General features: G+C 39.8%; 1 protein-coding gene across 3 annotated transcripts in view; it reads left to right on the forward strand.

Annotated features, from left to right (window-relative positions):
* The first annotated feature begins 15,139 nt into the window (after window positions 1-15,139).
* Window positions 15,140-24,723, forward strand: part of LOC115379445 (C-myc promoter-binding protein-like) — a 75,935-nt gene continuing 66,351 nt past the window's right edge. For all 3 annotated transcript variants that reach the window (XM_030080127.1, XM_030080134.1, XM_030080145.1), the window contains exon 1: window positions 15,140-15,398. The gene's annotated coding sequence lies outside the window, so the exon portion shown is untranslated. The remainder of the gene's footprint in view (window positions 15,399-24,723) is intronic.

The following is a 24,723-nucleotide window of genomic DNA, read 5'->3' on the forward strand; positions in this document are numbered from 1 at the left end:
GAGCTGAGATCATGAGCAACCTACAAAAATCAAGCTGAGTGTGATAAAGTGCTTCACAGTTGGATACTGCAACAACAAGAGCACATATAACAATTCCATAACAAAAGAGCAACGCGGCAAGAACAGAGAAATGTCAGTACAAGAAGTCAGATACAGGAAATTTTTTTTAAAAAAATGGGTCTTAAATTGTTTGTGTGAAAATCTGCTGTTGGTGGAAAGGCTGTTCCAAAGTTTAGGGGCAGAAGGAGGAAAAGCACGATCACCCTTCAGCTTCACAGCCTCACTGAGAGAACAGGGATGACTGTACTGCTTCTTGAGTTCCAGTGACACTGCATCAGTTTCATAGCACTTTAACCACAGCTATCCTCAATCACAACAGGCACAGTGAAGCATGGGCTGACACACACACACACACACACACACACACACACCTACACACACATGTATGATGTAGCAGGGCAGTGATTGTATACCGTCGGCACAGTGCTTCGTGCCATCCTGGGGCGGCCATTAAGATGCAGACAGGCGTGGATATGCATCTGCTCAGATCTATGCAGTGGACATGTGAGCCGCGGTATCAGCTTTCCACAGGGGATATTTATTTATGCCTGCAGCCGCCCCTGTTTCCCGCAAGGTCCATACTATCCCCGGGCTCCTCCTCTCTATGTTGCTGCCGGACACATTAAAGACAGCGTAACCTAAACCAGGCAGGCCGCTAGACTGTGGTTTTATAAGTATGAATATGGATATACTTATACCAGTGTTTCCCCTATACAGTATATATGTTTTTTTCAAGTAAAGGTGGTTAGTGGGATTGTGGTTTTGGCTGCACTCGTGACTCTGTTTGTGTTTTGTTGTGCTGTATCACTAAAATGTCCATTCATTGATACTGTGCTATTCTTGAATCTGCATAGCAAAAAAGAATTGTCCAAGGTCTCATTGCTTAGGTGTTATTACCTCTGGGGTTATGTTTTTGCCCTATTCCATCTGTGTGCTTGTCTGTTTGTTAGAAGAACATCTTAAAAATTCATGAATAAATTTGCACAAAACTCTGTAGTGGTGGGTGTCGCTGATCACAAAAGGCATAAAACTTCTAAGCAGATTCACGTAACATGGCAAAGTTTTGTGGAAAGCTTGGTCATAAGGCGAGATATAACTGATTACAATGATTGGCCAAAATAAAGTGTGGCAGTGGGCGTGGCCTATCACAACAAGGTGTGCAACTTCTGAACAGGTTCACATAACATGAGAAAACTTTGCAGCAGGTTCTGTCACAAGACAAGTAAGAGCTAATTACCGTGTCAGGTGGCCAAAAAGGGAGTGTGGTGGTGGGTGTGGCCACACATACATAATTGTTTAATGTTTGAATTTATTAAACAAAAACATGACCTTCAACTGAAAGCATGAAAATAAGAATTGATAAAAGCTGAATCTGATCAACTGTGTGATGTGGAAATGGCAGATCTTGAGATTTGCATAGCATTGGAGGTATGCACTCCACTGAGTGACTTTTTTCTAGTTTTATAAGCTGTGGATATGACTGAACGTAAAAATTATTTTGTAAGAGTCTGGAATACACACACAAGCATGTATCTGCACACGTGCATGTGCGTGCACACACACTGATGTATGTGTAGTGCAAAGTGCATGTGCATTCACAGGTGGTAGGATGCAGATACTTGCACAGTGCTTCTCACACAACAAACTGGTCCTGTCCTTTCACTTGTTATGTTATTGAGGTGAGACTGTAGGATGTAAGTCGACACTATCAGCTCATCATGTGAATACATTATAGCAGTCCATTAAATCAATGTGAAGAGCACAGGACTCAAACAAGATAACATAATTGCCTCTGTCTGTAGACAGCTTCTTTCTGTTATGTCATCATATCACAAGTTATGACTACAGAAATCTAGGTAAGTATTAACTCATTGATGCATGAATTATGAAAGCCTGGGTCAAGATTTTTTTCTTATGTGTTTTTACTCGTCTTAGGGCATGAACCCTTTTGTGAGTCTCCATACTTCTTTAAGGATGCAGGACTGGTATTACCATGTCATGATACTAGTATTAATATGTTGTATGCAGAGAATTGACAGTCTCTACATAAACCTCAATGGGGGTTCTATGGTGGAATTGCTGATATGCAATTCCACCATAGAAACCATTGCATTTAGGAGAAAATGACTTTTAAACAGCTGTCCACTGTAGTGACCGCTATGCACCAAAGGGTTAATAAATATCAAACTTAGCTGTATGCAAACTCAGTCAAAAACCCTTTGTGTTGTAACATGAAGTGCAAAAACGTTTTATTCTATAGCAAATATGGAAGTAAAGAGAGCCATTTATTTATGTATTTATTTTCATTTTCATTTTATCTAACAAACTACGTTCCACTGAGATAATACGCTTCTTAAAGGGAGACAGGAGCAGCAGCACAGAAAGTTACAGAGAGGCCAGACATAATAATGACACAATAAAAAGTATCAAATACAGCAGTTTGAAAAAAAAAAGTGAAAAGAAATGAGAGAAAAGGGAGAGACAGAGAGACAGAGAAAGAGAAAATATGCAGATAGGTATGCAGTGGTGATACCTGGGACACTTTACCCTTTACTGCTCACCTTTACTGTGATACAGTATCATGAAAAAAAAAAAAAAAAAAAAAAAACACCAAACAAAACTACCTCTGATAAAAGTTGGCAAATGTGCAGTGCAGTGTGACATGAAGTCATTATTACTCATGTGAAAACTGAGTCTGCTGAACCAGAAAAGCCGGGGTGAAACAGAAACCTTTGATGCCCGCTTGGGTGACATTCCTTTAGCAATATTTCAGCTGAGTCATGATCTATTTTCTAAATGGTGCAACTGATGACTTTGACCCCTCATGATGCTCACATGGCTCATAATGTAATTTGATACATCTCTCTGAGCTGCTGCTTGACTTTTTCTGTGCATCATCACTGACAACATGAGTGCTCATCCTCTTGCGGTGTCATCTCAATCCATTGTAGCTGTGTGGTATTCATCCCAATACCTTACTATATCATTAGTAAGAATCCAGTCTTTGTGTAAATTGGGACATTTTGCTGAGCTCCATCTCTTAGTCCAGGTATCAAAAGTGTCGTTAAGTGTGTGGAGGTCAGGTCATGTTGGGGGTTGGTGTCAATCTGCAAATACAGAAGGCTTATAATGTCTTTAAATACTCGCCTCCATTCATTAAAGTGTAATAATGGGATATTTTATTGATCCCTGTAGGGAAATCCTTCCCCTAGGTCAGAGGTCAAGGTCAGCTGCAGAGCACCATAGAGCAGGCAGGGATTGAGTGTCTTGTCTCAGCAGCTAGGATCTCTCTTACCACTACAATAAAAAATTACAAAAGACTTTATTTATAATGTGTGTTTCAAAATACTATCACATAATTCTTGACAATGCCTATAAACTTTTCCAACAGAAGCCAAGGCACACACACAGCACACTGGTGGCCCCGTGCACTAAAGAGTGCATGCCATAACAATTCCCCTAGGCAATCTGCTTTGAAAAAAAATGTGTCATGCCAATCAACCGAAGGCTGAACATATTGTACAGCTAATAAAACAACATGAAAAAATATGTTTCCCCTGCCAATCAGCATCAACGGTCACCACACCACACTATGCTGCCTGTGTGAAGGTTGACTCTTGTCACCTCCAGCAAAAATATAAAATATAAGCATCTTGCACTTTCCCTCCAGCTCCCCAGGCTGTCAGACAGACTGACCGATGGAGAAACCCCTGACTGCATTTCCATTTCTCACTCCTTGTAGAGCGGTGTATCTGCCAGCTTACATCCTGCCTGTCTCCTGACCTCTAATGCATGGAAGTGGGGAAGAATCGTTTGAAAAGGCATATATGTCTCTTGCCAGTCATGCAAACATTTGAAAAGTCCATCAAAAATCAATAGCAGAGGGGAGAAATTCCAGTAACTGAGTGTGTGTGTGTGTGTGTGTGTGTGTGTGTGTGTGTGTGTGTGTGTACAGCTTGTCTTACTGCAGAGGCCTGGACCCTGGTGACACAAATATATCCGCATATAGAGCCATTAAACACAGCCAAGATCTACTGGATGGTTTGATCAGAGGGGCCCATAAAAAATGCTAAAAACAAAATATACAAGCAAAACATAATGCACCAACCATATTGGGTTTCCCTCTATTTTTTTAAGATGTTATGTTTTTATTTGCAAACAAAAAGCCTCTTCACAGTGTGTCCTGTGAAGAAATTAGAGTGTCTTTGTTAATGACGATGATTCGGTACTCGGACCTTCCTCAGGTTAGCTGTCCAGCAGGGGCAGATTCAAGGTTTTGGGGGCCCTGCTCAAATGCAAGCATTGGCTCCCTTGATCCTACTGACTGTTTAATTCCTTTCTATAGCTTCATTCTGCAGCTGATCAACGTACATTAGACAAGAACTGGACAAGAACTGAGGAAGGAATGATACTTACATCGTGTCACTTATCCTTTTTTATGATGGTGGCTCAGCTCAGCTCGGCTTGGCTTTGAACAGACGACATTAACACTCGCTTCAGTAGGGCTTGTTGAGTTATGAAGTAGATAAGGCAAAATAAGATAATGCAAGGTTGCTAAAAAGCAGTTGATTATTTGTTTAAGGAAGTTTAAGTTTCCTCTCTTTTTTGCTTGTCTGATAGCTTTGCCTAATTTTTTAAACTTCTCTTGTAGCGATTGATGTAATGGCATGAAAAGTGTGCTTGACAGAATAAAAGGTAGTAGGGACTGGGCCTGTAACTCAAGACTGATATTTTTAATGTAACAAGAGAAGGTGTGGTCTTCACTAAGAAGGACTGACGTTTTCTTTTACCAGTGATTTTCAGTGACTTTTCCATGACTTCTCCATAAATTTTGACCAAAACAACCGTGTGTATTGTCCAGTTTCAGACCAAATATAATAATCTCAGACCAAATACAGTATTACATATTTAAACAGTGAATTAACAGCTGTAAATGTAAAAATATGCACAAGAGAAGCCCATACACGCTACATAATGACGTCAAATACTGCAGAAGATGTGATGGATTTTCAGCAAACCTTGTACACCCTGAGTAGCCTCGTTTTGGCCTAGACATCTACAACCAGTTGGATGTCTGTTTAATGGTAACTGAACATAAACTTGGATCAGTACCAGGAGTCAAGCCCAGGACCCAGAGCACACCACGCTGAAAATTTTGCTCATAAATAGAAGAGCATCAGTTCGAACAAGCTGCCACTTTGGCCTGGGATTCTCACTCACTGGAGTTCAAATCCTGGACGAAGCCTCTCCTGTGATTCCCCAAAGTGACTTCTGGTTTAGCAGTGTGAAAGATTATTTGAACAACATTTATCAATAAGACAGTAATTGGCACATATCAATAAGGCCATATCAGATGCAAAAAACAACAAATGGATAGGATGTATCTTGTATATTGTGTATGTACTGCAGGTATTTTGCAAGTAAAGCCAGCCGACAGTTCAACTTTATAATTAATCACTTTGAAGGAGAGACTTCATATTATTGCTTGCTTAAATGTGCCATAAAAAAAAACATAAAGATGCACATTATCTCATTAAGCTGTGATTACTTGAGGAATCCCCTAATGGGTAAGTGAAAAGAGCAGGAAGTGGTAAAATAACGAAAATGGAAGAATGATATATGGGAAAGGGAGTGAGAGGACAGGAATGTAATAAAATAACAAATAAAGACTGTGTTTGCTGCCATTGTTTGCATGATTAAGTTAAAGGGAATTAAATTTAACAGTGTGACTGTTATGTGGTTATAATTGTCAGTTAGTTTCTGTATTTTCTCCCTGTGAAGCTGCACATATGATATATGATAATGTATGATATTGACATTACTGGTCATTTTGTCTAACACTGACATTTCATAACAGCCAGATTCGATTGTTATTGCTTCAGTTTTCCTCCAGTTAGTGGCTACATGAGTGTGTGTTAAGATGCTCAGTCATCCAAGTCATGGTTGTCCAACAAGAGTTGAGTCAAGGGCAGATAGACTCGGGTGTAGACTCTTGAAGAGGCTTCACCTCTCGGTCTTCAAGTCGCTACAAACAAGTCCAGTTGCCCTCAATTCAACTCTCCTTGGAGTGTTTCAGCACAGATACAAGCAAGCAGCAAGACTTGGATTCCATGCACCTTGGTCTAAATAGTTCAGATTGCATATTTGGGATGGAAGGCGACAGAGTATTTAATAATATGTTACAGCTACCACCTGGGACCAGAGTCTCATCAGTTCAGGGCATTTCCATCTCCTGTGGAAGAAATATCTGGCTACCTCATTATAATGCCAACGTAGGTCAGAGCTCCTGGGGTGCATTAGGCTGAGCTAATTGCTGTTATGTAAGATATGCCCATGCACTGAAATTGGACTGATTTCATTCTGTCTTTTATTTTAATTTATTTTTATATTTTTGTCTAGCACTTTGGAACTGTGGATTTTTAAAAAGAGCCACAGAAAAACAAATAAACAAACAAACAAAAATGCTACCGCTGACCGAGTTTGAGACTTTATGCATCAATCCCCAGATCTTACTCCAAGCGTCAGGTTGGATACCTTTTTCCTACATACTTTGAATGGCCTGGCATATGGTTGAATAAAGATTGTTAGTCATTCCATATATTCTATATATATTTCTGCATATATTTTATGTTTTTTAGTAAATATATTTATTCTTTATCATTATTCATCTCCAACAATTTTGTTATTTGAGATCTGACTTGTAAGTGAAGAGGAAAGTCATACCTGTTTACTTTTGTAATATGGCTGTACCATACTGATGACATGATTTGCCCACAGGCTCGAAAGCCTATTGCACACCTGTCTGGTCATGACGGGACCTCCTCTCTCTGTGGTGCTTCTCGACATTTTTTCTCAGTTTTTTTTTTTTTTTTTTGGGGGGGGGGGGTTTGGCCCACTACAAGGATTAAGTCAGGGGGTGTCACCCTGTTATTTTTGTTGTAAACTTGTGGGCCTGTAATGCCCTCTGAGACTGTTTAGAATCTCACCATTATGCCATGTTGGGGCCTTGGGGGACTTAATTGCTGAAAATTTTTAAAGATGACAAGAACTTTTAGGATAATGAGCACATAACTGGATTGTCAGTTTTTATCTAGTATTACAGGCTGTACTACAAACTTTCTAGTGTAAGCGGACATTCACTGTTGTTCAGAATTCCCTCTTCAATGAACTTCCACACACAGGGTCAGCAGCTCAGCTTCAATCCGGGTTTTATGTATTTTTTTTTTTTTTTTTTAATTATGGATCCTGTTGGATTTGTTATTCCATAAGGAAATATAGTCTTGAAGGCAAGGGAATGCCACTGAACAGATATGCAATGCGGGGAGAAGCACAATTACAACTTCTTTGTGTGCCAATAATGCTAAGAGCACTGCATAAAATTACAGTTCAATAATCCTATTATTTGAAAAGTATGGGTTTGAAATTTCTGTGTCAAGACTATGGGTTTACTTTTATCTTTGTGTTGTCATGCCAAGCTTTGTCAGTTTTGTGAAGGAACTGTGTTTGGTAATAATATCCAGTAGATGGCAGTAGAGATATGTGGCAGCCCAGTGAATGAACTGTTGCTACCTAATCCTGTAACAGCCTGTGACGTATGTTTTAATTTCCATGGTGCCCGAAGAACCTATTTTGTTGTCTCTGTTCCTTTTCTGTCCAGTTTATTTTTCTGTGCCACAGGAAAGTGGGAAAAATCTCAGTTTGAAATATCATTCATTGCAACTGAAAATTCTAAATTACAATAATTTTCTTTGTACCTGTACTACCAGGTTGTCTTCATGGTTATGTGGACAATTTAGAATTTTTTTATGATGTGATAAAACTACATTTTGTTAGTTTTTATGCCAGTGTTGAATTCGCATTAGGATTACAGCTCTGAAACTTTAGATGCTGTAACTCAGAATCAGAATCAGAAATGCTACATTGATCCCTGAGGGGAAACTGTGTAAGATGGTAGATTTGCTCTGTTTGTCCAAGAGAAGGTAAAACATCTTCAAATATGTAGTTCAGGCAGCAAGATTATAGTAGGACCCATCACATCTGTGGCTAATAATGCTACAATGTAAAATAATGCTAGATAACTTCTGAAAACATGAAAGATGTGTAAATATTAAAAGGTCCACCGCAATAAAAATTACATTTGTAAGTTTCAAGGTACAACTTAACAAAGGGCCTGTTGATGTGACGTTAAAAAAATATATACTTATCAATACAGCAAAAATTTAACTATCCACTGCAATCATCTCAAGTTTCAAGTTTATTGTCATGTGCATATAACCGCATGCCAACTATGCATTGAAGTTCTTGTAACAATGTGCTCTCTTTTAAAAAGGGATAAGTTAAAAATAGTAATTTGTCAAGAGAATAAAAAAGATCTTCAGCAGTTCCAATCTACTTTCTGTTATAAATGATGTCACATCCAACTAGCTTTTAATGAATACTGCGATTGCTGGGCAGTGTGAACACCCAGCTGCGTGCCACTAACCAAAATGCCCTTATTATTGCACGTCACCAGAGTTACAGCAAGATATTTCTTCCCCAGAGGCAGAGCAACTGGTCCACAGTGAATGGCACAAAGGTTAGACTCTCACTTCAAGCCCTGTACCACAAAACCACCAAAAACAAAACAAAAAAGATTGGAAAGATTCTCTTCATATTAGACATGAAAACCCTTTCCCTGAGTTAGAAAACCATTGCACTATACAGCTTTGGGGATTCCTGAGTGCTGCATAGGGATGGAAAGCTTTGCCTGCTCTCCACCCCCGCTGACATAAAACAAGCCTCACACCTACTCACAGCCAATCTGTTTCATCCAGTTTCATCATATACTTCAACATAAAATAACATTGTTAATTCATCGTGCAAACCAGTATGAAACTGTCAGTCACAGTCAACAAAGTAATTAAGAGTAGATAGGGGCTTAGTAACATCAATGCCAACAGCTCCTATTCCTCATGTTTAAAAAGAAGAGAAACAACACTTATGAAAGCAAACTTTAGGTAATCCAGCATTTTGTTTCCTCAGGGTTTCCTTGTTCCTGCTCTGTTTACAGCAACTCCTCTTGTTTTCATGTCCTTCATCCCATATATTTGTGTTCACAGATTCATGCATCAACTAGTATCCGCATGAATTCATAAACCGACATGTGTTTTTCATCATCAGGCACTCAGATAACCAGTAACTTTCCAAAATCCTCCAACAAGTTCTCCATTCAAGAACTATAGTTATGTAGTTATCTTCCTTCAGTAACTCCCTCTCTCTGTGTTCATCACAAACACAAACACACACACACACACACACACACACACACACACACATACACACACACAGCTCCAACTCAGTGCCACACTTTCACTTACCCAAATTATGTCATATGGATGATTTATATTTCTTCTATTTACCTTACTAGTCGTTTTTGGTTTGATATTCATTAGACATTTTGTTATCTCTCTGTCATATTTCTTCAGTTTATCTCACCTGGAGTTTGTATTTCTCCTCTCTTCTCTTGTTTCCAATCATTTGGATAAATTCAGTAGCTACAATCCTAGGCCTTAAGATGACAAAGATTTGCAAATATAGAATATGTATAATACAGTTCCAGTCCTATCCAGAATGAAGTGAAATATAACAAAATCCATTTTTTGTTTTTATTTTTATTGTATTTATTTATTTATTCATTGATTTAGTAGAATTTGGTGCTTCATAACTTCACACAAGATAGATGCATTGCAGTTTCCCTTTGCTTTATAAAAGGGATCAAACCTTTGCTCAGATGGTTTAATTCTCTCCCTGTGGCAATCTGGACACCAACATCAATATGCGATTATTTGCACCTCACAGCAGGCCTCATAAAGAACAACCTAACAGTGTCTGTATGGTGACAACATGTTGGATTGCATGTTAACATAAACTGTAAACCACGACAGGACAGAAGCTGTTGACAAATGTGCCAAATACATGCACAATCTTGTGTATGGATCACACTGCATTTCCAGTCATGGCATAATTCACAAAGTCTCAAAACTTATTTTTTTGAGTTGCAGTATTTGGGTGTGATCCAAAATTACACTCTATATTCTTAAGGACAAAAATGAAACTCTCTTTTTGAAATTTTGCCAGTGCATTATGTTCTCTTCAATATTCCTTAATGACCTAAGCTGTCAAATAGAAAAATACATAGTCTACCTTTCCTTTTTCAGCCTCCAGATCACACATAATCTATTTCCTAATGAAGGGTACACTAGGACACGATGCAATTTTTAAAAAATATTTTTCTATGAGCAGACAATTTATTTGCTTGGAATGGCTGCAGTCTTTATGGATATTTACAAATACGTGCCATGAACTGCCCCATGCACTTCCCCATGCGCTGACTCAGCTGTTTACCTGCATCCAAAGAGCATCTGTCCTGTCTACATTTTCATGAGAAATCAGATTCAAGTCTCCTATTTGAAATTCCAAGTTGAAGAATGCAATTTCCGACTGTCCGTCATGACTGAAACACAGTATAAAGGCCAAATGCAGCACCCCCCTCATTATGTTTTTGTTCCATTTACTATATATAACATACTGAAACTTTTGCTTCCATAAGCGTTAATTCCATTTTCAGTGTTGTGCATAGTGAGCCCTTTTGCGAGAAACATAGTGTGTCAGTGTTGTTTTCATCATTCCCGATTTAGTGGCTTCAGTTAGCAGAAGCTACCACTTGATGAAGACATCTCTTTGACAACAAGCAGACCACAATTCCTCCCCAGCTGAAAGGCCTGAACAGACTTTGCCATGATGCTTCCTGAGTCTGGCTGTCAATTTCCCTGTGGCGGCACTCAGGGTAGCAAAGAACCAGACCAGCTGCCTGTGTGCTGTCTCATCTCCCTGTTTGTGCTTGGCCCGCTGCAGTTTCAGTGACATCCTTTCTCTTAATTTTGCTAATTTGTCTTTGATGCCTCAGTTGTGGTTGGATTCCCTCATTGCTGTGTTTGTCCATGCTCTCACGTTTCTCCCCCAGGTTTCTGTGTATGTGAGGGGACTGTGAATAACTCAAACGCTTGCAGCTCTGACACTTGTAGATGGACTGCAGTCCATTGGCAGGACAGATGAGGCACAGGACTCCGTGGACCATGAAGGTGATGACTCTGAGGCTCAAGAGGGTGACAGTGGAAAGTAAAGCCAGGCCCTGTCAGCAGCACCTCAAGTGCTTTCTATGGATCTGAGGAGGGAAGCGATGCAATCCTCAGATTTACAGATGATATTCAAAGTCACCGTTTTAGTTTTTTTCCTTTGTACTGCACATCCAGTGTAGGATTTCTTACTCAGGTCAAAATTATTCATGAGGTGTCAATAAAGGAAGCACTCCAGTGCATAGATAACTCACAAAAAAGAAAACTGCTCATTGGTATGGACAAGAGCAAATGTATATACATGAAAGGTACCAAGGCAACTCTTCTTTGTGACAGAATATTATAATGCTGTTATTGACTGGTTAGAACATCTTAGAGCAGTGAAAAATTCAACATGTTTCTGCTATTTCAGGCATTTGTACCTCTCTATCAGAGAGATACAAATGCCCACACACATGCAGAAAAATAGAGAATACATCTGGAAGATGAATTGTCAGCTGAATCATGTTGGATTTACTGTTCTAAAATGGATTAGGCAGTGATTTAGAGCTTGTAAATATTTTGTTACAAAGCAAAGAGTTGCCTTGCTACGTTTCTTTCCAGGGGCAGATCCAGAAATTAATGATAGTTCAACTCAGCTATAGGGGGCTGGGGGCATGGCCACAGGGATATCTATTTACAAGGGTGTGCTGTATTTTCAAGGGGGGTGGTGCCGTGGGGATGACTAGATATCATCCGTTTACAAATGTCTCCCTGAAACTGGGCTGGCGGTGGTACCACTCAAACTGACAACCAAACGTTAATCACTGTATCACATCTAGAGAGATCCAAGTCATTATCAGTACCAAGACAACAAATGACCCTCAGCAGTAGCCATTTTGACATGAAATAGCAGGTAAACGCAGGAATTAAAGCTCTGTTCCATTCAGGTCTAACAGAGCCAGTGTCCTGGTGTTGTGAAAGCTGGCTCATTGGAAAGGCTCAGTTAGGCCTAAATGTAATGGAATATTAATTAATGTGATTAGTAACACCTGCGTTTATCTGGTATAAATAACCTGCTAAAATTCTAACATACCCAAACTCACATGAAGGTCACGTGAATGCTCTCATAAGATTTCATGGTGATCCATCAAATACATTTGGAGATATGAACCTCAGGTCCCCTGAACTGCTGACTGACCGGCCGACGATGCCGACGGTGATGTGTAGGACCCCGCTTACTCAATTCTGATTGGTCAGTTGGAGTATTCTGCAGTCCAATATTTCTGAATAACGACCATCATCATGAATGACCAGCTATGGGTGGTCACATGCAGGTTTCATAAAATAAAGGGAGATTTACATCACAACCAGCAATAAGAGCTGCACACATAGAATAAAGACAAACAGGCTATAGTGAAGCCACTGGTTATGCTTTCTCTCTGCTGACTTCCTAAAAATCTCCTGATTTCCTTCTGATCACATTGACTGAATGGACAAGATGTGCCTGCTATGGATGGATACAGTTTGTCTGCGTTCTTTGGCACGAAATAGTCCCAAACTCTGCAACCCTGGATTAAAGAATTTTGGATTATGTTGGGTATCCGTGCCATTGTTTTTGGAAAGACCTGTTGTTGTTGAGTTTATCACATGTACATTTCAGAGGGTTTCAGCTCTATGAACAAATACCCATTGGACCCCTTTGTACTGGGGCAACAGAAAGAAGTGGGATCATGACAATCTAGAAACACACACAAAATAACTCAGATCTTATCTTGATGGATAGACTATTAGAGTGTACTATCAGGGGAAGTGAAACAATATGTTTTTGTGTTTTGGCTGAAATGTTACTTCAATGGGAGAGCAGTTTCCAAAGCACTTAGACACAAAGCAAACCTAAATGTATAGCATGGACCAAACAATACCAACATTTCACCTCTGAAGACTGGAGGAAAGCCTTGTTTGCTGATGAATCAAAGTCTGAACTTTGTGGTTGCATGAGTGCTCGTGTAAGAGGCCAGCTGCGCGAGAGGCTGCAGCGCATAAAACCTTCAGTCACATGTGGTGGTGGAAATATTCAGGTGTGGGGATGTTTCACTGATTCTGGAGTTGGTGTCTTGCTCAGGGTCAACTACACGCTGACCAAAGAGAAGTATCCTCATATTCTGCAGAGTCATGCGTCCCCCTGGTTTAAAGTTGTGTGGAAGAGGATTCAATTTCCTGCAGGACGGTGGGCCTAAGCATGCATCGAAGCTCTGCCAGCCCCGTCTGTGGTCCAAGACGGCAGGGAGTGCTGACTCACATGGCTTTCCCTCCACAGTCACCAGACCTCAACTGAGTGAAACACTGTGGAGACACCTGAGATGGTTACAGGATACTGTAACATCACAAGACTCTCTGAGATGCTGGAAAAATGTAAGCCAGCTGCATGCACGACAAATGTTGTGCTTACCAAATTCTTTTTATTAATCTTGTGAGTGTTAAAAAAATAAGATACCACTACAAAAACCAGTGGGGTAGACTTACAGTAATACCAACAACCTCAATAAAAATACAGCACAGTTAAAGCAAAGTTTTGTGTATGAACAGACCTCTGTAAATGAAGCGTAGTGAAAGACATTAATACATTCAACTGATAAATAAATAAGACTGATTCAGTGTTCATCTATTAAGATAAACTAAATGAAAAGCTAGAAGGCACTGAGTAGAGCGCAGAACTCTGTTGACACAATGCAGCTGTCACACTGACCAGTTCCACATGCTGGATATTCACCAGATGTTACTAACACCCACAGCCACATCTGCCCTTGTCTAATCGATGTGAAAAGCTAATTCCTCCTCTCCACAAAGTTTCATGGTGCTGTAGGAATCCCTTTGGGTGATAGGACTTTTTTTTTTTAAGGGAAGGCCACTGCCACGCCCCCTCTGGCCAGCAGAGAGACTGAATCTGTGAAAACATTAAAATCATTAAAATGATCTGGCTTAAAAAATGACCCTCCTTTTAAATTTTTACAGATTCCAATTTTAAAACATATTTGACCACTATTCCAAAAAAAAAAAAAAAAAAAAAAAAAACGATTAAAATGTAAAAATCACAATTTGTTATCGTTAGATTACTAAGAGATTTCACATTTACTCCAATTAGTAAGCCCTACATTTTGTTATGTGTTATTCATTGTAACTTATTTTTATACTGAAGTATATTTACAGCAGCATTCATAATGGAAAAAAACATAACATGGATACTTCATGGATATTCCTCATGACCAATTTTCATGCAAATCTATCAATGACTCCTACTAACAAAACAAACAAACAAACAGACAAACAAATAAGAGAAAAGGGCATAGTAAAACATAGTAACCTCCATTCAACTCCCATTGGCGGGAGAAAAAAAAAAAACAAAAAACAAAAAACAAAACAAAACAAAAAAAAAATCAAAGCATCATTTTTTTAAACTCTCCATCAAAGAAAACAATTAAGGAGTGTTTAAATTTTAGTGGAAAGTACAAGATTAATCATTTCAAGAGCTATCCTGGACAAATAAATAAACAAACAAGCAGAATGGGGCGAAAACATAGTATCCTCCATCCAACTCCTATTGGCGGAGATAATAAATACTCAAAGTAGCATTAAGTAGGTTTGGGAGGAAAAAAATCAAACCACATTAAAGAAAAGAAAAATAATTTGTGTCTTTCAATTCTTGTAGAAAGTACAACAGCTTGGGGATAATTAGACTTTTAGAAGTGAAAGAAAAAAAGAAAAAAAAGAAAGAAAGAAAATGATAAAAGTTTAACCAACCGATCAGTGTCTTCAGTGAAATTATGAACTGCTGGTAGATGAGGGTTTACTTCATTATTGAAGAGAGAGACAACATTAGAGCAGCCTCAGGTGAGTGAGGTGCACGCATCCCGCTGGGAGAGGCTGCCTGTGATGTAACTGCCACTCACAAGTGCACGTGTGTGTGCGCGTGTGCGCGTGTATGTGTGTCTGGGTCTGTGTATGTGTGTGCGCGGGACGGATTCCCATCACAACCAAAATGGCGGCGGAGCGGACAGCCGGCTCGCTATTCTGAAACGTCGCACAGCTAACGTTAGACTTAAAAAAAAAAAAAAGGAAAACAAAACAACGCCAAGTACCTCAAGTCGCCTCACCTTCCGCACCGACGGCACTGAAATGCAACAGCAGCGGTAGGCGACAAGCGGCCGAAGTTGCGTGAGGACGAATTAGACGTTCACAGACGGTGTAAGTACGAAATGATGAACCGTTATAGCGGCTGTGCGACCGGCGGAGGATTTAGTGAACAGCTGCCGATTACTATCCTAGTTAGTCCCCATGACAAGCTAGACATTCCTGCACCGGCTAGCTGCTACACACCGCCTCTGTCGGCGCACTTACACGGTTGTCTGCCTGTGTGTCATCACTGTGGCTGTTTTATTTTTGCCATAAATGTCAATTTTAACCTGATAGGATTTGACCATGCTTTCCTCGCCGCTTTTATGGTTACTCCGAGCCTGCTTTAGCCTCGCATGTGCCACAGGTTGTATGCAGTCATTCCTAATCCGTGTAGATTTATCGCCAACTGTGAATGGCATGATGCAAGGGGAAACACTTCCAGTCTCTCTCTCTCTCACGTTTACACTGACCTTCTCAGGTATACTCTGGTAATATGTGTTTTTTACCCACTAATGTGCGGTGGTGGCTTAGAGCTAAAAATAACCCCCCAAAACGGCGCTCTCTCCTTTTCCCCTCCCCTGCCAAGGGATATTTTAGGTGATTCTGCTTGTACTTCTGCCACACATTAAAAAAAAAAAAAAAAAAGTTCTTCTCACCTAGTCTGCCAAATGATGCATTTGGAATGCCCTTCTCTCCTACCACAATGTGAGTAAGGATAGTAATTTCATATCCCATTGTGTAAAGGATTTTTAGTCCCCTATTACAACAGATGATAGTGTTTTCCAGTTTTCAGGTATTTTAGTTGGCAGTTGTGGTGCCAGGACAAACACACAGTCCATCAGTGGGAAAGGACTGTGTGTATTGCAATAGCCATGGTAAAAACTTTGTGTGCAAAAGCCATGATAAAGTATCAGTTTTACTAAATCTATTTGCGGTGGGTCTGTCTCAGATTGTGGTGGATCATCGCATATAAATATGGGTATGGGAAACTCCATGCATGGCAAGGAAGATGAGCTGTTAGGGAAACATACTTGAGCTGATGTAGGGGTGCAATTCAGGGAGCAGCCGTGTTTGGAGGATTGCTACACAGAAATTCCTGTTGCACATTCAGGTTTTAGTGGTGTCACACAGAACCGGCAAGTCTGGTCAAATCATATGTGACAGAAATACTCACCAGCCTATGATTTTAAAACCTCAGCTGTGCATTCCAGAAAGGTAACCCACACTGTAACCCCAGTGGGAGTCTGCCTACCCCTTGTTTTTTTTTAAGTGTTAGTTTGCACATCTCATGGGATTTCAGATGGTCAAATTCTGTTGTTGTGCAAATGATGGGCAGGATGTTTGTTTTTTTCAGTTTGTCTTGTCTGTTCTTGTTCAGAGGACTTGGGCCGCCACTTTGGAATGCTAAAGAGGAAAACTTGTAGGCAGTTGTGTCACACACGTGAGCCAATAGCATGAACTGAGTGCATTTGCAGTCAACTCTGGCAGGCTGTATACTCCTGTGCAGATCCAGGGGCAGGATTTACTGCAGTGAGTATAAGATCAAAGGATAGACAGACAGAGAGCAAGACAACGTCTGCTTAGCTGATTGAAGAGTGCAGGTACACCCAGTAACCCTGATTCCTCTTATCCTAACACTACCCTTAGGGTTAATGCTTGCCATCCAGCCGTACCTGACACCTTTTAACCCTCATGTGGCACTGATGTCTTTTAAAGCCTGAGGCAGAGCTTGCATGTTATTCCTATGGTCTTGCACAATTAAGAGAACACGAACATGTCCACCAAGGCCAGGACCCACAGTACCGAGCCTGCTCCTTTGGCAGTGAATAGAAACCTGATATTTTTAGCTTTGCATAAGGTTTGACTGTTTTCTCTCCAGTTGTCATACCAGAGACTTGGAATCTGCCTTTAGATTCACGTGGCACTGTTATAAGGAAGTAGGTCTGCTGTTCACGTGTTGCTCAAAGGAATAATACTCCTGCATTGCAAGATATCATTAATCTGTACTGTTCAGTGTATTCGGGGACATGTTTTGTGATATGTTTTAATTAATTTTTTTGTCATGCCACTTTCCCTCAACCTGCCTTATCAACTTCCAGTTTAGTTCACATGTTTTCTTAATTTACCAGAATGCCTTTCAGCAGCCCCTGGAGAAGGAAAATGAGCATGTTGCATTCAGCTGCATCTTTTATATGCTGGCAAAGAGAGTCATCAAGATACCAGAGGAAAAGTTTTGCAGTTTGGGAAAATGTGAATGTCACACCTTACTCAAAATACAACCTGTCTTGTGGCTGCACTGCATGCTGATCCTACTGAGACTACTGCCAGTGGAGGAACTCATATCTGGGCCTGTCTGATGATGGATTTCTCCCTGGATGACTGTTGAATGTTGGGGCAAAATTATTGGTGCTCTAGAGACAGACAATAAAAATCTGATGTTTTAAAATTCTTAAACTTTTTTTGCTTCCAGAGTTCATTGTTGCTGCTGGAAATATCTGGATGTTACACACATTATGTTTGTTTGGTCAGTGCACCGTGTGAATGAAACAAACAAACAAACAAAAAAACATCAACAACAACACATTGCCTGTAGCTGTTTAATTTGTTTTAGGGTGGATTTTTCACAAAAGAATATCATGGATTCCAGGTTTGAATGTTGTGTTTTTTTTGGTTTGGTAGAGATTTGTTTATGCAGACAAGTTTACATTGGACTTTACAACCCCATAGTAGTAATATGTTTCAATTCACCTTACTTGGATTTTTGCCTTTATGGGTGCCTTGCTGATGATACCACATTGATGTTTGAGGGACAAGATGCTGTAGGACCAGGCTGCATCTGTCAGCAATATGGAGACTGATGTGATAAAAGCAAGATACTGTGACAAGCAGGACCAATACAGCACGTTGTAGGCCAGGCCTATGTTTTATGCAAAATGTGGCCACAAGAAGATATTGTACTGGGAAAGAAAGACTGCTATAGATTTGCATGCAGAACAACTGAGCACAGGATTACATGTTCCCAGGGAATACCATCCACAAACACTAATTAGCTGTAAGCTCACAGAGTATTGTCTGGAGGGAGAAAGGCAGGATGTCTCCTCAGTTGGTGGGTGGCATCTGGTGTTAGGATGAATTTGGGCGTTGGGGCAGGATCTGTCACTGCTAAAGCAAGATTCTTAGCTCATTGCAGGGTTATCTGTCAGAACATAATTCACTTATTTCAGTTGTTGTTTGTGCTCTTTTCTATGTTGAATGAATCACTGAGTAGTCTACAAAATGTGTCAGATGGATAGTAGAGCTGCAAGTAATGATTATTTTCATCATCAATTAAAATGTCAAGTATTTTCTCGTCCATAAAATGTCAGAAAATGGTGAAAAATGTTGATCACAATTTCCCACAGCTCAAGGTACTGTCTTGGTGGAATCAGAGAATTTAGAAATTTTCCTTTTCACGACTCAGTGACTCAAAATGATTAACTGATTATCAAAATAGTTGGTGATTAAGTCAATAGTTAATTAATTTAATAGTTGGCAACTAATTGATTATTTTACTAATCGTTGCAGCTCTACAGGGTGGAATCAATTTTGTTCAATCAAAGGGTAGTGGAGTAGTTTAAGAATTGATTGACCCCTCACACATCTGAATGGACAGACTTGGACAAATAGAAATGGTAGATGTGAACCAGCCATTGGCCATTAGTGGTGGGCATTGTTTTAGGGTAAATGTGAAGTTAAGGTGTACCAGTACCAAATTTTCAAAGCTAATGTGTGAACTGAGCACTTTATCTGATTATACTGTAAGCCTACATACACAGTAAATGACTGTATTTAATAGGAGCTCTATAAGGAGTGAAAATTGTTACTCCTCCAAAAAGTTAGTGGGAGCTGGGTTAGAGCCAATACTACAGAAGATACACAGATTTATGATATCTAATTACAAGAAAGCTTATGAGAACCATGACATGTAGACAGTGTATTGGATTGCTGAGAGTAAATAGCAGATGTGTTTTACTCCTAACTAAAGTAAGTGAAAACCCTGGCCTGCAGGAAACAAAAGTACATCTATCGTTGTAAGTAGCAGCGCTTAGTTGAAGGATGAGGCTCCAAAGGCGGTTTATATAGCATCAGGTGTGCGTGCAACATGCAGGCTACATCTTCAGTTTCTCATATTGATATATTAAAAAAAAAAAGGATCATGCCACCAGCTGTTGAGGCATTCAAAGCGTCATTGAGACTGGTATGTTAGGGACTTTTTTGCTACATAAATAAAATGCAAGAAACTGAAGATGGAGCCTGGTCCTTGCGTGTGTACCTGACACTATAACAGTTTGTTTGGAAAGCAGCTTAAGGCCTATTGTAACAGTGGATTGAGGAAACTTTCAGTGTTAATTTGTTATGAGGCATAACATTGTTGTGGAATTACATGCATTTTTTCCAGGAATAAATTACAGTGTAGGCCAATTTCACACTTGGTCTTTTTCAATGTACACACTTGGAATTTTTAATGTAATAGATGTAACTTAAACTGAATTAAGACATACACCATCTTGACCCAACAAAGCCTGGACTGTTGAGGCTAATACGCCTAATAGTTTTAGAAGGATAACAGATTGTTTTTGATTCTCATCATTTTCTGTCATGGTTAAGGCAGAAGTCGATGCATATCAGGCGAAAGTAAAGACTGACATTGCATCAAAGCACCCAGACTCCAAAGAAAAAGGCATAGAGAGAAGACTTCAGCCTGAAAAACAAAGGTATACCATTCTACGTGTCACCTTATTTGACTTGAAGATGAGAAAGCAGTCTTAAGAATGGTTTTCTGCCAACAAGGGAATTAAGAGGTCACGTTGGGAGATTCTGTTTCTTGGAGATTTTCCCACAGGGCTGTGCATTAGCACTTTTCTGTCTTCATATGACCACAGATGAAATCGTAATGTCTTGTAGATTTGGTTTTCGTTAACAGGCTAGTTCAGGTCAGTTTTCTCGACCTGAGCTTTGACTCAAAAGAGTGAGACAAGTTTGTTTTAAAGTACACATTAGGCCAATTTAACCAATTTTACTGAGACTAGAGCTGTACCTCACTCAGTTTCAGCTCAGAGTTGGCTTTTCTATATGACAAGTTGATCTGATGGTACATGATGTCTGTGTGACTGCTTACGACAGTATTGGATAGTGATCCTTATATTTTGCCAGCTCAGTGGGTGGCATCAGCTTTTTTTTGCTACTGTAGGAAGGTCTTTATTTCGTGCACTCGCATGTGACATGCTTTCATGTTGACTTTGGGCAGAGTGGCTGACAACAAAGCGTTTATGTTGTGTGACAGTAACACCGTAAGAGTTACTGTCACATGGGCTTCAGCGTGTTCTCCGCAATTCTCCAGGTAATTTATCCAATTAATTGTGCATCTACCAGATATGAAAACCTAAGATTTTTCCATTCCCTGTTACAGTATATTTCCAGTGCATATTTAAAGTAGTGTGTCTTGTTTATTGTTACACTGCAGTGCCCAGTTATTATATAAAAAACCCAAACCAAAAAACGATGACTCTTCAACGCCACCTTCTGAATGGATTGCGCAGGTCTAACCTATGACTGATGATTCAACTTGTTGACTTTCAGGGGGCAGCCTTACCTGAGACAGACTTTGTCTTTGGTCATTTATGAAATATGTTGTACAAGTGAAACAGTATGTAAGGCTTACAAACTGGGATGTCTTTTTTTCCAGTATTTGAGATTTTTTTTTTCAGCTTTAGCAGGATCAGTGACTGGCAAGCAGATTATGTTGCCACAGTGTCTCACGCTGCTGCATCACAGTCCATCATGGTTTGCTGGTGCTTGTGCCTCACTATCCATAACAAACACACCACAGTTTTCAACTCATGCCAGGATAGAAAGATTACCTTACATATGAGTTGGGTATCAAGTGAAAAATGTACAGTACATCTTTGAAAATTTTGAACATTCAAAGTAAACCAAGGTACTTATATTCACTCCTTACAGCACCATTAGCACATTCATTTTTATTGATCCAGCTGGACTCAAACTGCTAACCTGAACAGTGGCTTTCTTCACATGGACTACATAATCCGACTGTACAGCTATTCCATTTATTTTCTAATTTTCATTCTGCAGTGCAGGGGCCAACGTAGCCTTGCCCTACCAGGTGTAACGTGACACATGGCATCCTTTGTGCTATGCCTGCTCTGTACTGTTTGTCGGAAAGTTATCTTTCATGCCATCACAAAAACACTTTGGCACTGGATGAGAGTGTGCAGTAACGTTAAACACGTTTGCGACCTTGGGAGATTTTGCCACAAGTCACAACGCAAGCATGAATAAGAACACATACCACCAAGCAGCTGGATTGCTGTATGTGTCGCAAAATGCCACATGAGCTCCAATAGAAATTCATAGTGTGATAAAGGTTTATACATGGCTATTTTGTTGTTGTTTTTTAAATTATGTTTTTTGTAAATGGATTTCTTGGGATAAAGTGGCAGATTAAATAAGATTATTCTTCTTTCTGCTCCCTTTCATTCAAGATCTGGGAATGTTTGTATTTATATTAAATTGTTCTTTTCTTTTATAAATGAATGAAATAAAAAAATGAATGAATGAATGGCTAAAGGTGCCTCACTAACCTGCCTAAAATGCAAATATGCTATGAGTTAGTTCAAGTATGTAAGTATCCAATTATGCTTACTCCAACTATAACTCTGATTGGGTTAAGGTAATCAGAACATGCTATTTACATGAACTTTTCTCATTTTGAGTATTTTCTTAATGGGTTTAATATTGGAACATTGCATTCCATGAAAACATAGTCATTGTTTCTCCTATATTCTACCCGTTGAGCATCTTTTCTACATAGTAAACAGCATTTTGCTCAGGATTTGTATGACAACAGTTGAGACCTGAGGGGCATGAGTCACACTGCTCTTTAAAGCAGTTTTAAAAGACACCACCTCAGTGACTGACCCTGAGCATCTTCCTCCTGCTTTGACAAGTGCTGTACTTTGAAGATTTGATTTAGAAGAAAAGAGGAAGCTTTTCTGGCCTCAAAAATAAGTGGTGATGCTGCAGATAAACTTCCAGTGCCTCAGAGAACAAAGCAGCAGGCTTTCCTATAGCCTGGATGCTTGTTTGGAAAGTCTTGGGAAGTAAATTTCACAAAGCTTTTGAATAACACGCAGAGACAAAAAGTTCTGTCTCTCTTCTTATTCTGGAGGCTCAAGTGTTGTCTGCTGTGGGTCCCAAGAGTGGAAGTAATGAGAGATACATTCTCCAAAGCTTTTCAGTGTTTTTAGAAAGACGTTGCCCAAATGCGTTTTCTTATTTCATTTTTTTTTTTAACAGATCTAGTCAGTGTTGATGACACCCCATGAGAGTCAGCAATATAATATAATCAGCAATATCTTTAAATTATGGGGAAAAAATGCCAAAACAAAACATCTTTAAGGCATCACCTCTCCTTTGATATTTTCAGCAATTCAGCTATTTTTTCCCCACTAAAGTTGAGCCTTTCATCAAAGAAAAGTGACAGTGACATCCTAATGATTTAAAATTTCCTTAAGATGAAGTAAATAGAAATGAGAAATTTAAATTTGACTAAAACGCACAGGGAACCAGTTGCTGAGGTCCCACTTCATAGCTGTATTATTTAAACTAGCCTTGAAGGCTGATATTCAAGGCATCTGAGTTCAATATGTTGGGACTCTATTCCACATCTACCATCCTCGCCAGATGAAGAGTAAATATGTTGTTTGTTTGGGACAGATAATTACATTTTTCCTACACTGGTCTTAGTAACTGTTGTATGTCTGTCTGTGTTGTATGCAGCATCTCAGAAACTGCTCATGGCGACATGGAGTGATGTATCTTGACAACGTGTTCTGGCATTTTCATAAATATGCTGATTGCTACATCAATTGTTTGTTTATCCATTTGTTATGCACCAGATCTCAGACAGCACTGACTAGATTTGCCAAAACTCGGAGAAATGATGCATCTCACTAATGCATTTTTCAGAATTACACTAAATGGTGCAGACGCTGCTACAACTTAACACGTCAAAACAAGGTGAAATGATTGTTAGTGGGGGACCTAGTGAAGGAATGCATCATTCATGGAAGATGGCGTGTTGACTGTTGTCTTGTAAGAATAGGGTTGAATCTCTGAATGTTGGCTGGTTAGAAGATAGACTAGGGTAGACATTTTTTATTTGTCCCTGAGGGGAAGTTTTTCCTGGGCAAAAGCACGGATGTTCACAGTACAAATGTGAAAGTCGAGTAGTCAGATACATACATAAAAATACAAAGACTATTGGCTGAAGCTTATATATCTGTATTATAACCCATGCATGCAGGCCTTTGTACATTCACGCCTTTGTATAACAATTAAGGCATGTGTTTAATGCTTGGAGTCCAATAAATTTAACTGACAGCGGTATCAGGGAGAATTTGATTATCTGCCAAAGGGGATGCTGGAGTAGATAAATTTCCCAAAGTAGCTGCACTAAATATGTGATCTTGTCACAGTAGCCCAAGAGCTGACCAAATCTAAAGTTTGTTGCTCATTCCTCTGTGGATATATCGCTTGCTTTTGTGGTTGTTTTCGTAATTGTTTTGCATACCCTTTTGGGAGCAGAGTATTTATAGGGCACAGCTACGGGGGGAGGCAGAAAGACCTCCATATTAATTACATCTTACTCATGTGTGTCAAAGATGTTACACTCTCAGTCAAACAGCAGAAAGATGGAACTGCTCAAGTTGCACTTAGCATTCTGTTCAAGCCGAGGAGCTTGAATCACAAATCAGAAGTGTTGGGATTGCAATTAGGCATAGAACATAGACTACTAATTTCTCACAGAGTCACCCTTCCTTCCAGATATTACAGGACTTGACAGTGTCAGAAAACACAGGAACTAAACGCCCACCCCTCTTGGCTAACTGGAAGCAGATGCTTGGCCAGTGAGACTTCCTACTGGCTTGTGTTTATGTTCTTGAGCACATTCCTTTTTACCTCCTCCACGCGTCTGCCCTGATGTGGCTGTCTCTGCTGGATGTCTGTACAGCTGGAGTCAAGAGCATTGATGGGGCTATCGGAGCCTCATATGAGAAAACCATGATTGGATTTCATTTCCCTGCTTCTCCCGAACTTTAGACAGCTGGAAAACATTGCCTCGTCACGTTATCTTAAGCAAACCCCTGTGGAAGTGACTGAAGGTTTGTTGGGTCTGGACATCTTACTGAGCTCCTCCCTGAACTCCTGCTGTGGCTTATAGGTCAGGGAGTTTGGGGTGGGAATCTTTGTGTACGGCTCTGGCAGCAGGCTCTTCATGTGGCTGAGTCGTTCAAAATTCTGAGCCAGTGGTGCTTTCCACCAAGACTCTTTC

Source organism: Myripristis murdjan, chromosome 3 (assembly GCF_902150065.1).
Source record: "Myripristis murdjan chromosome 3, fMyrMur1.1, whole genome shotgun sequence".
Lineage (NCBI taxonomy): Eukaryota > Metazoa > Chordata > Actinopteri > Holocentriformes > Holocentridae > Myripristis > Myripristis murdjan.